Source organism: Phoca vitulina, unplaced genomic scaffold (genome assembly GCF_004348235.1).
Source record: "Phoca vitulina isolate PV1807 unplaced genomic scaffold, GSC_HSeal_1.0 scaffold3, whole genome shotgun sequence".
Classification (NCBI taxonomy): Eukaryota; Metazoa; Chordata; class Mammalia; order Carnivora; family Phocidae; genus Phoca; species Phoca vitulina.
Window position 1 is genome coordinate 42,855,375 of NW_022589706.1, and position 13,181 is coordinate 42,868,555.

The following is a 13,181-nucleotide window of genomic DNA, read 5'->3' on the forward strand; positions in this document are numbered from 1 at the left end:
TTGACACCAGAGAACCTTGAAGACTATGGTGCAGGGAAAGTGAGCACAGCAACAAGGGGCCTTCAACCCAGCTCGACCTGGACGGGATCACCGCAAGCCCACCTGCCACAGGCCTAGCAGAACGAAAGGAGTTTGGTTTCACAAGCGAAACAAAATATTTACCTCAGTATCCACTATCTCATACAACAAAAGTTCAAGCTTACAATTAAAAAAAATTCTATAGCATACCAAAGGGCGAGGAAAAACAAATTCTGAAGAGACAAAGCAAGCATCAGAACCAGACTCAGATATGAGACAGATGTTAAAAACAATCCCAGCAATGTGCCTCGGTTGACGTTCATAGAACATTCTAATCCACACAAGCAAAATACGCCGTGAGCCCATGTAAAAGTGTTCAACATCATCAATCATTAGGAAAATGAAAAATAAAACCATAATAAACTACCATTACATACCTTCCTGAATGATTAAACTGAGATATCACCAAAAGCTGGTGTGGAGCAAACATAACTCTCATACTTGTGCAATCAATCACTTTGGGAAAAGTTCTGGCAATATCTTGTATAACTAAACATACACTTACCAATGGTCCTGCAATTCCAGTACTAGGTAACTAACCCTAAAAATGAAAACATATGTACACAAAAGGATGTAATTTCCAATGTTCCAAAGCAGCTTTACTCATAAGGTTAAAAACTAGGAACAGTAGAGTTCACGAACAGGTGAATGTATTAATGAACTGATGTATATCCATACAATGAAGTACGGCTCACCAATAAAAAGAGATTATACTGTTTGACTTCATGTATTTTAAGTTCTGAAACAGACTCGGGCATTATATGATCTAAAAATATCAGAACGATAGTCACCTCTTAAAGGAGGTATGAGTTGAGTGGAAATGGCATGGCCAAACTTTTGGGGATGTTGGTAATATTCTATATCTTGATTTGTTTTACATGGCTATGTGTGTTTGTCAAAACTCTGAAAGCATAACTGTAATTTGTGCAATTCATTGTGTAAAATGATATTAGAAGAAAAGAACTGCATTAAATATTGAATTCTATCTAAGATCTGCTTGCTGAAATATTTAGAAGTGTTCTGATGCCTGTGATTTAGTTTTAAATTCATCAAAAAATAAGATGATTGATTGATGGGTAGGGGTATGGGTGAAGGATCTGGACATCTGATAAAGCAAGAAAAGCAAAAGGTTTGTCATATAATCTAGGGTTGTGCCTATGAATGTTTACTATACAATATTTTCAACTTTGATACATATTTTAGTGTTTCTATAATACAAATTGGAAAAACAAAAGAAATGCTGAAGAGGCTGACCACTGTCTCCAACCACTGCAGGCGTCTAGCTGACATATGGAGAAATAAAGGATGTACATATATTTTTAAAGTTTATAGTTTTCACAGGATGCCTGGGTGGCTCAGTTGGTTAAGCATCTGCCTTTGGCTCAGGTCATGATCCCAGGGTCCTGGGGTAGAGCCCTGCATCAGGATCCCTGCTCAATGGGGAATTTTTCTCCCTCTCCCTCTGCCCCTCCCCCCACTCCTGCTCTCTTTCTCTCAAATAAACAAAATCTTTTAAAAAATTTATAGTTTTCACTATTACACGAGAATATTCTAATAATCGTAAGGGGGGGGGGAGAAAAATCTTTTCCTTCTGTCCTTCTAAGTTCCCAGCTGGAGGGCTGTAATAAAGGACAGATTCCCAAGAGAAAAACATACAAATTTATTTAATATGTCACAAGGGAGCCCTCATAAGGAAATGAAAACCCAGTGGAGCTGTTAAACCTCAGCATTTGAATGCTAGGTTTGATGAATGGTGGAAAGTCGTAGAAAAATGGAATAAGACAAAAGGATTTGAGCAAAGGGAAACTTAGCAAGGTCTGTTAATTTGAACTCCTCTCTCAGCATCCCTTAGTCTTTAGAAATAAGGATACTCCTTTCCTCTGGGTAAAGGGTGGGCCACACCCCACACAAGGGCCTTATCACCTACTTCAGGGACACGGGGGTCTTATGACGTACATGGAGAGACAAGGGGCATCAGAGAGTCCTTCATGCACCTGCCATTTCTCAGATTCCTTCAGCTTAAATATTCACTATGCCAAAGTGTCATATTATGGAGTAGCATATCCTGAACCCCGTCATACAGAAATAAGACTTAATTATGTCTAAAGTAACCAGAATACATTTTATTGTCTGAGAGAGTGAGTGGAAAAGTCATAGATCTTGCCCCAGATATCATCTGAGGGACAGAGAAGAACTAGCTAAACATAACAGGTTTAAAAGGACAGTTGTGGGAGGAATAAAATCACTTTATCATTACATTCTATTGTATTTTTCTTTTCAACCTAGCAGTTACACACAGATTTTCCTGGCAAGGTTAAAAGCACAGTTTAGATTAAACATTATATAGTTATAGTGTCTCCAATCCATGCAGGGGTGTGATTTTTCACCAGTGGAATGAATTATTCTGTAGTGATTAAATAAAGAGACATTAAAGCCAAAGCACCTAGTATGTTATATTGGCTCTACATTCATTGGCTGTGGGAAAAAATTGTTTAACCTCACAGAGCAAGTTTGTTCATCTGTAAAATGGAGATAACATTAGTACATATCACATAGGGTTTGTTCATTCGGAAACTGCTCCCCACACCTGGAGGGCTAGGAGAGGCTGAAGGAAGAGGCGGCATCCCAGATTAGAAGGTGGCAAGTTTAGTAAGCAAGGGAACTTACACAAGAGGTTTTTCTTGGGCAGCCCGAGGACGGGTAGATCTCTGCACCTGCCTGCCAGAATTCTAAAGTTTATACAGAGGGCTTAATGAGGTTTGGTCAGCATACTGTCCCAATGGCCTCACCAACACATTGTTCTCTCAAGGCTGCATTCTTGAAATCGGCTCACACTGTGGGCAGAGTGGGCGGAATATACATTCCAAGAACATGGGAAGGGTGAAGAGCCTCCTATTGCATGGATCCAGCTCTTAGGTCACCGGAGGTCATGTCATCTTGATGACCTCCTCCAACAGGGTTGTAGTTAGAATTAAGTAAGTTAATGATTAAGCCATCTAGGGAAGTGCAATATAAATACTGGTGATGACAATTTTGAGTATTGTTTGCACTTTTATAAAGGCATTTGATATAATAGCTAAATGAGTCTCTTTTATCTTTATAGTATTTATTAAATTCACTACTAATGCCAAAGGTATAACCTATCAGGTCAAACTATTTTAGTAAACTTTTAAAAAGTATAAATTGAACAAAAAGAAAAATGGCTAATATTATAAAATAACTTCCTTACAATTATAAGAAATTTATGCTTTTTCTTCAAGGAATTCACAAATCTGTCACACACAGTTTCTCACATCAAATGATTTTCCATCTTTAGCATTGGATTTTAGTTTTAGGTACACTGTCTTAAGTACATACACAGGACTGGCATATATTTCTTAATGTTTAAAATGTTCATTTTACATTTTCTCTGTTATATTATCATTGATATTCAGTGTGTGTATACATCTATGTAGATTTTCATTTGGTAGGGATAGCGTTGTTGTTCTGTAGACTGGTTAAAAAGAGTATGTCCTAAATTATATATTCTCAATTAATTTAGCCAAAGATACAGAAATTTAGCATCCATGCAGTGGCCCCACAGAGCAGCCAGTTGATACAGAATATCTCATCACCATTTCTTTGACCCAAACCCCAGATTCTCTAGTAAAGACTGTGCAATTGTCCTTGATACCTTCCGTACAAGTCAGGGTCTTGCCTAGGCTGAAAAGCTTAGTTTTCTAAGAACACCATTGATCCCTATCATTCCCCTCCCTTCAGAACTTACAATTCCGTTCAAAAACTTATGTAGACAATTTCTTCTACCTGCTTCTGTTAAAGAGAATATTTATAAACATTGGACTCTTCACTTGTTGGCTCTAACTCTGTGTCCACATAGCTGCCTTCTTATGGATGGGCAGGAAAGCAGAGTTTGCACCCAATGTTTTTTTTCAGTAATTAGTGACTCTCCATCTTTATTTCTGACTTCCTAGAAAGGTCCCCTCTTTGCAACATTCTAGAGTTTAGACGGAACTGAACAACAATGGAGCAAACACTGGTTAAACTAAACATCAGGAACCTGCGTGCTTTCCCTCACAGTAGTTGCGAGCATCTCAGGCTCCTCTCTGGATCCAGTTTGACTCCTTGACCCGTATTCAGTAGTGTGGGAGGAGGTAACTGTGCTACCCATACGTACAGGCCAAGTCACCATTTTCATTTTCATTTCTCTGGTTTTGGTTCATTATTTCACGTTGCTTTTGTTGTTGCTATTATTTTAGCCTAGTACATTGTTGTGGATTCTACACATTTTTAATTTTCATGGCCAGGGAAGCCAATGATACAACTAAATCTGTTCCACCAAAGAGAATTTTTTAATGCATGTCATTGTGTATGTGCCTCCTGGGGACAAAGGGGGTTTCTTCTTACTAAACCCAAGTACAAGCATACTTCACTTTCTGAAAGTTCACATTATGACACTTTGCTTTTACAAAAGGCCTTATTAGTATCTGTTTTCACTAAACAAAGAAATCCGTAGAGAAGTTTCACTGGTGGAAAAAAGAAAAAAAGGTGAAAACCAAAAATAGTGTTCAGGGTTTGTTTGGCAGTGAGCAGTTATAGAGGCATGCTTACCTGAGCAGGGAGAGTGGAACCAGGTCCTTCCCGGGGAATTCAGCATCAAGCTGCCAGAGTTTGGAACTGCGTCTGTGAGCCTATGTGTTTTATCTTGATTTATTTTGTGAATCTATTAGCAAGATGTGTCCTGAGGTATCAGAAAAGCCTATGTTATTTTGGGGGGATCTAGGAATGCTAAGAAATTTTAGTATAAATTACTGATAACTGCTTCTCTACACCGTTTTGGCTCGTGAAATTTTTCATAGAATCACTCTACTTTCGGATAGTGAGGGGAACCTGTATGTTCAAAAGGTGAAATAAAGACTGCTTTAATTAGAATGGTATTTTTCATTACATTTCCAAATTTTAGAACACATTATTGTGATATAAAGGTAAAAGAAGGATTTTGTTCTCTGATACAGCCATTCAGCAATTTACTTAATCACTCTTGAGTTTTAGTCCCCTGTTCTACAAAATAGAGAGTAGTAGCTATTATTAAGTGCTCTGGCTTTTCAATTCAAATTTCACATCTCAATTCAATGCAAAACATAACAATACTTTTTAAATGGACTTAAATAGATGTGCTCACTGTATTTATGAATTGAGCCAAATTTGGGCAGGGTAATCGACACTTAAGAGAATTCAATTGAAGTTCAAATAGTTTGATGAATTAAAAAGGTAGATATAATTATGACTGGTATTTCAATTAGGTAAAACAACCTTTCAACCACAGAATCATTTGGTAGTGTTTTAAGAAAAGACAAGATAGCACTGGGATGCAATCTAGATTATGCACATAATTCTCTATCTCGACAACAAAGGGGTTTCTGCTAAAACCCAGTGTTCAGGAAAGAATCGATGGAATTTGGAACTTTCCCACATCACTAATATAGGAGTTTAAACAGCAAGACTATAAGAAAAACTTAATAGACACATTAGCCTTTATTCTGGTAATAGACATTAAGTCTGCTGGATGTTGTACCAGGGAAAGTTCAATCTATTTTCAATGAGAAGTAACAAATCATGATTTGGCTAAACCTTATACAGATGCCTGAAAGAACTTTCTGGCTGGGATGATGGAGAGATGTGAGACTTGAGTTCCCAATAAGATTGCAGATTCTCATTCCTTAAAGATAAAAATAAGATGTCTACCTTCTTGGGATTACTTTACTGCAGACCTAGGATTAAGGTGGGGAGATGAATGAAGTAGGCATTAAAGTTTCATTCCAGGCCTGTAACTAACTCAATGAATTTCTTGAACTTACCATTTTCACCTTGTAACAGATTCAGCAATGCAGCAAAATTACCAGGCAACCCAATTTCTTAGGGTTGTAGCAATGTCACAGATAATTAAATAGAAACTGGGGTTTTGTCCTGGTTTCAATAAATTGGCCAGCTGGACCACCAGCAACATCTCCCTATGCAGTTATAGAGATCTAGCAGTGTGTTAATAAAAGCCTCAGGGAGGTCCCACAAATTATTGGCCATTTTCTACAGGAGATATAGCTCTGGGCAAAACTTCAAAATGAATATCTAGTACTCCTGTTCCAATAAAAAGAGGAGCATACGAGTACATGGCATATACATATGTTTATGTGCATGTATGTTAAATGACCTAAGAAGTATTGAAAATTAATGAGACATTATGGAAAAATGGCTAACTTCCCTCTCCCCCTACCATATATAGCTCTACTAATCCAACAACTCACCAGCTATTAATACTTAGTATTCAAAGGAAAAACACATTTGCAATTTAATTAAAGCACAAGGTGGTAGGTTCTATTTAGAAATTTCACGGTAAAGGCAATTTTCTCTCCCCACACCATTTTTTTTTAAACCAACTTGATACCTGACATTTCTCATATATGACTTGCTAGTGCTGTTAACACTGAAATTAGTCTAATAGCAATAATAAGTGAGAGGTTTAAAAATAATAAAAATAAAATAGCAATTTATGTATAATTAAATTTAATTATATAATTAAACATAATATAAATAATACCATTCAACACTTTTGAAGAATTCAATTAGCTTAAAGTTGACTGTGGAGGAAAACTAGATGGGGGGATAAAATCCCGAGCATTCTTTACTTTTTGATCATGAGCTAAGTAATGATTATATTATTGTTCATTTTTCCAACAATTCAAATCTATAATACTAAAAATTTTAATAGAATTGCTGCAAAAAGTTAAATATTGTTACATTCCCCAAATTTCTGAAAACAACAACAATAATAATAATAAAATATTATGTACTAATGGTATCATTTCTTGCTCAGCTTGTTAAAGAGAAAAGAGCTCTAATTATAAGAGCCTCTCTCCAGGGAACCAATCCTCGTCTATAAATTTTAATGTCAATTTTCCCACTTATCAGAACAATTTGGAAATTGCACACATCCATTTTTGGGTCTTTTATTTTTCAATCTAGACATCACAACCTTTAAATATTTTAATAAATGTTAAATTGACATTTCACTAACTTTCAAAGTCTTGAAATATTTCCATTACCCAAATTAACTTTTAAGTGTGGATCCCCAATTCTTATCTGTATATGTTATAAATATTACCCCCACAAAAAAAGTATAAAGTATAGATTCTAACAAAAAGCCTCACCATAAATAGTCCCTGTATTTGTGGCACTTCTGTCTGTAAACACTTTTTTTTTAACTAAGAAATTTCTAAATCAAACATACTCTGTAACAAAACGTAGAATCTTATGAGACACTATTTTACTGGCATCTACCCCTAGATGGTAGACAAATTCTTCTCAGTAATTAATCAATCAATAAAGAGACATATATATGTATATATATATATATATATATATATATATATAAAAGAAGACATATATATATTATAAATACATATATGCATACATACATATACACATATACAAGAAGACAGGTAATATAAATATAGAGAGAGATCAATAAGAATTAGTAATGCAATGTTAATGGCTATTGTGGTGGGATTATATGTTAAATTCTATTTTCCTTTATATATATATATTTTTTAAATTTTCTATAAGTATGTATTATTATTTTATAATTTTTATAATTATAAACATAAACATTGTATTTTATAATTATAAATTATAATTTTATAATTATAAACATAAGCATTGTATTTTAAGAAAGAAAAATAGTTTCACGAGTATTTAATCTCTGAACATTCAACTGATAGCATTGAATACAAAATATTTTTCATATCCATAATATTCCTGATAAAAATCAAATTCCTACTGCTAATTCTTTCTAGTTCCTTATGCGTTATAGACTTAGAAACTGAATGTCATATATAAATCTAGCCTTTAATTTCTAATTTAAAAGCCTCCATAGTAAAATTTTTAAATATTTTATTTGATAAATTTGATGTTGCATTTTGTAAATTTAAGGTATACACCATGTTACTTTGATACATTTATATATTGTGATCTGATTGCCATTGAGGCAATATTTAGCACATTATATCATAGTACAATATTATAGTCTATATTCATTATCCTGTGCATTAGATCTCTATGGCTTATTTAGAACTTGTTACAAGTTTATACCCTTAAATACCATGAGTCTTATCTCTCCATTACCCATCCTCTAGTAACCAATATTTTGTTTTCTGGGTTTTTTTTTGCAAGCTTAACCTTTTTAGATCCCACATTTAAGTGATATCATGCAGTACTTGTCTTTGCCTCATTTATGCTGTTTAGCATAATGTGCTCAAAGTACATCCACGTTGTCACAAATAGCAAGATAGCCTCCTTTCTTGTGGTTAAATGATATCCTACTGTGTATATACATATATACCACATCTATTTTAGCCATTCATCCATTGATGGGCATTTGGGTTGTTTCCGTATCTTGGCTATTATGAATAATATTGAAATAAATATGGGATTTTATATGTCCTGTCAAAGTTCTGATTTCATTCCTTTTGGCTAGGTACCAAAGAAGTGGAATTGCTAGCTTATAAGGTAAATCTATTTTTAATTTTTTGAGGAAACTTCATATCGTTTTCACTAGTGGTTGGACTAATTTACATTCCCACTAACAGTGTGTAAGGGCTCCCTTTTCACCACATCCTCGCCAGCAATTGTCTCTTGTCTTTTTGTTAATAGCCATTCTAAAAAGCGTGAGGTGATATCTAATTGTGGTATTTATTTGCATCTCCCTGATGATTAATGACACTCAGCATCTTTTCATGTACCTATTGGCTATTTTGATGTCCTCTTTTGAAAAATGTCTATTTAGTTCTTCTGCCATTTTTAATCACATTTTTTTTATTATATCTCATTAGTTCTTTAATTTTTTTAAAGATTTATTTATCTATGTTAGAGAGAGAGAGAGTGAGAGCAAGAGTGAGCACAGGGAAGGGCAGAGCGAAATAATCTCGAGCAGACTCACCACTGAGCACAGAGAGCAACATGGGGCCCAATCCCAGACCCTGAGATCATGACCTGAGTCAAAATCAAGAATCTGATGCTTAACCGACTGAGGCACCTGGGAGCCCCACATTAGTTCGTCATATATTTTAAATATTAACCCCTTATCTGACGTATGGTTTGCAAATATCTCCCATTCTGTAATTTACCATTTCATTTTGTTAATTGTTTATTTTGCTGTGCAGAAGCTTTTGCATTTGATGTATTCCATTTGTTGATTTTTCTTTTGTTGTGCTTTTGAAGTCATGTCCAAAAAATCATGGCTAAGCCCACTATTGATGAGCTTCTTTCCTACGCGTTCTTCTAGGAATTTTAGGGTATTAGGTCTTACATTTAAGTTTTTGATCCATTTTGAGTTAATTTTTGTAAGTGGTATGGCATAGGAGTCCAATTTCATTGTTTTGGATGTTTCTCCAATTTTCACAGCACCATTTGTTAAAGAGACTATCCTTCCCCTGTTGGGTTCTTGGTTGCCTTGTCAAATATTAGTTGACTGTATATGCCAGAATTTAATTCTGGGCTCTCTGTTCTGTTCCATTAGTCTATGTTTCTATTTTTGTGCCACTACCATACTGTTTTTATTACTATGGTTTTGTAGTATAGTTTAAATCAAGAAGTGTGATATCTCTGGCTTTGTTTTTTTCTTGTTGTTGTTGTTTTTGGTTTTTTGTTTTGTTTTGTTTTTTTCCCCCCTCAGGATCACTTTGGCTATTTGGGGTCTTTTGTGGTATCACACAAATTTTTGGATTGTTTCTTTTATTTTTGTGATGAGTGTTTTGGGTATTTTGATGGTGATTGCACTGAATGTGTGGATGACTTTGGATAGTATGACTATTTTAACAATACTATTCTCCATCCATGAACACAAGATGTCTTTGCACTTCTTTGATTTCTTTCAGCCAAATCGTGTAGTTTTCATTGTACAGATCTTTAATTTCCTTGGTTAAATTTGTTCCCACATGTTTTATCATTTTTGTGCTATTGTGATTGGGATAGTTTTTCTGATCACTAGTGTAAAAGAATACTGCTGATTTCTGTAAATTGATTTTTAACCTGCTACTTTACTGAAATCATTGTTTAATTCCAACTGCTTTTTGATCGACTCTGAGATTTCCCATACATAACATCATATCACCAGTAAATAGTGACAATTTTATTTCTTTCTTCTCAATCTAGATGCCTTGTATTTCTTTATCTTGCCTAATTGCTCTAGTGAGGACTTCTAGTACTATATTGAATAGAAATGGTGAGTGTGGGCAATGTCTTATTTCTGCAGTATCCCAGGGATAAGTCCCACTTGTCATGATGTATAATCCTTTCAGTGTGTTCTTGAATTTCGTTTGCTAATATTTTGTTAAGAGTTTTTGCATCTATATTCATTAGGGATATTGGTCTGTTGCTTTCCTGTGATATCCTTAAGGATTTTGATATCAAGGCAATGCTGACTTCATTGAATGAATTGAAAAGTGTTCCTTCTTCAAAATTTTGGAAGAGTTTGAGGATGACTGGTATTAATTCTTTAAAGGTTTGGTAGTATTTATCAATGAAACCGTGCCTGGAGTTTTCTGTGTTGGGAGTTTTTTATTAATGACTCAGTCTCTTGATTTGTTATTGGTATGTTTGGATTTTCTATTTTTTCCTGATTTAATTTTAGTAGGTTGTGTGTTTCTAGAAATGTATCTGTTTTTTGTAGGTTATGTAATTTGTTGGCATATAATTGTTCATAGAAGTCTCTTATAATTCTCTGTATTTTTGTACTGTTTCCTCTTTCAGTTCTAATATTCTTTGATTCTTGTCCCAGTTTTCTTATTTGAACTAGCTAAAGGTTTGTCAATTTTGTTTATCTTTTTTTTTTTATTTTTTTTATTTTATTTTTTTTTTTTAAAGATTTTATTTATTCATTTGAGACAGAGAGAATGAGAGAGAGAGAACACATGAGAGGGGGGGAGGGTCAGAGGGAGAAGCAGGCTCCCTGCCGAGCAGGGAGCCCGATGCGGGACTCGATCCAGGGACTCCAGGATCATGACCTGAGCCGAAGGCAGTCGCCTAACCAACTGAGCCACCCAGGCGCCCTGTTTATCTTTTTGATGAATCAGCTTTTAGTTTTGCTGATTCTTTTTATTTATTTATTTTTTCTCTATTTCATTTATTTCTGCTCTGATTTTTATTATTTCCTTCCTTCTGCTTAATTTTGGGCTAGTTCCTTATTTATTTATTTATTTATTTATTTATTTATTTATTTATTTTAGTTTCTTGAATGTAAAGTTAGGTTGTTTATCTGAGATCTTTCTGATATTTTAATATATGTATTTATTGCTATAAACTTTCCCCTCAGAACTGCTTTTGCTGCATCAAAATTTGATATGTTGTATTCTCATTTTCATTTGTTTCAAGATAATTTTTTGTCTCCCTTTTGACTTCTTTTTGGACCTATTGATTGTTTAGAGTTTTTGTTTAATTTCCATATATTTGAAGATCTACTTTCCTCTTGTTGATTTCTAATTTCATGCCATTTTGGTCAGTGAAGATAGTTGGTATGATTTCAGTCTTCTTAAATTTGCAGAGTGGTTTTGTGGCCTATCATATGATCTACCCTGGGTAACGTTCCATGCATACTTGAGAAGAATGCATACTCTGCTTCTTTTGGGATGGAATGTTGTATATATAACTATTAAGTCCATTTGTTCTACAGTGTGGTTCAATTCCATCATTTCCTCATTAATTTTCTGTCTGAACAATCTATCTATTGCTGATAGGGGGTATTGAAATTCCCTAATATTATTGTATTGTTGTAATGTTGTCTATTTCTCCCTTAAGATCTATTAGTATTTGCTTAATATATTTTGGTAAGATATTGGGAGTACATATATTTATGATTGTTATATCTTCTTGATGTATTGACCACTTGTTCTGAAGAAAAGATTCACAGCAGCCGTACTCTCAGTTTTGAGGGTTAAAAAACACTTCACTGGTATTAGAAAAATCTAATAGAAACAGAAAGAAGAAAGGGAAAAATCTATGCATAGATGAGGGCAATAGTAAGCAGTAAAGGAAAATAAGACAGAGTTACATCAAATCGGGTACTTACAGCATCCAACCTCGTTAGCTGGGGAAGCCCCATGGAGACAACCAGGATGGACTCCCAATGGAGAGGCCTGGGCACAGCATTCCCCACTCAGGTGAGACTTCCACCTGACCATCCCCCTAAGGGCCATATTTATAGGGCAAATGACAGGGTCTGAAGTTAACATCTGTTGGCCTATGTGCAGTTTGGAGCGAGCTGCATTTCTATGTTACCATGTCTTTACATATTCAAGGAGCCTGGGCAAGGTGTGCTTGCCTCCCCTCCCGTATTCCTTTCTGGGGGCCAGCCCAGCCTGGAGCCAGAGGGGATGTAAGACAAGATTGACAGCTCTTGGCGTCCAGACCAAAAGGGCCAATTCTGATCTGGAGGCCAGCTAATGTCAACTAACCAGGCTCCCAAAGTCACTTATGCAGCACAAGTCTCACAAACAACATTCTTTAGCCTGCCTGTGTACCATGCAGGTCAGAGTAGTCCATTGCAGAAAACTCCATCTATCCAACACACCACTTTATTATTATATGATGACCTTCTTTGTCTCTCGTTACCATTTTTGGCTTGAAGTCAACTTTATCCGATATAAGTATCGCTAACCCACTCTCTTTTGGTTACCATATGCTTGGAGTATCATATTCCATCCCTTTACTTTGATTTTATACCTTACTTTATAACTGAGATGAGTCTCCTACAAGCAGCATATAGTTGGGTCTTGTTTTTTAATCCATCCAGATACTCCCTGCCTTTTGATTGGTGAATTCAATCTATTTACATTTAGGGTGATTATTGATGTGTAAGGACTTACTACTTACTACTACTTTTGTTTTCTGGTTGCTTTGTATCTCCATTGTTTCTTTTTCTGTGTGTTTCTGTTACTATTTTACGTTGGTGATTTTCTTTTTTTTTTATTATTATTATTATGTTATGTTAATCACCATACATTACATCATTAGTTTTTGATGTAGTGTTCCATGATTTTCTATGATGATTTGCTCGG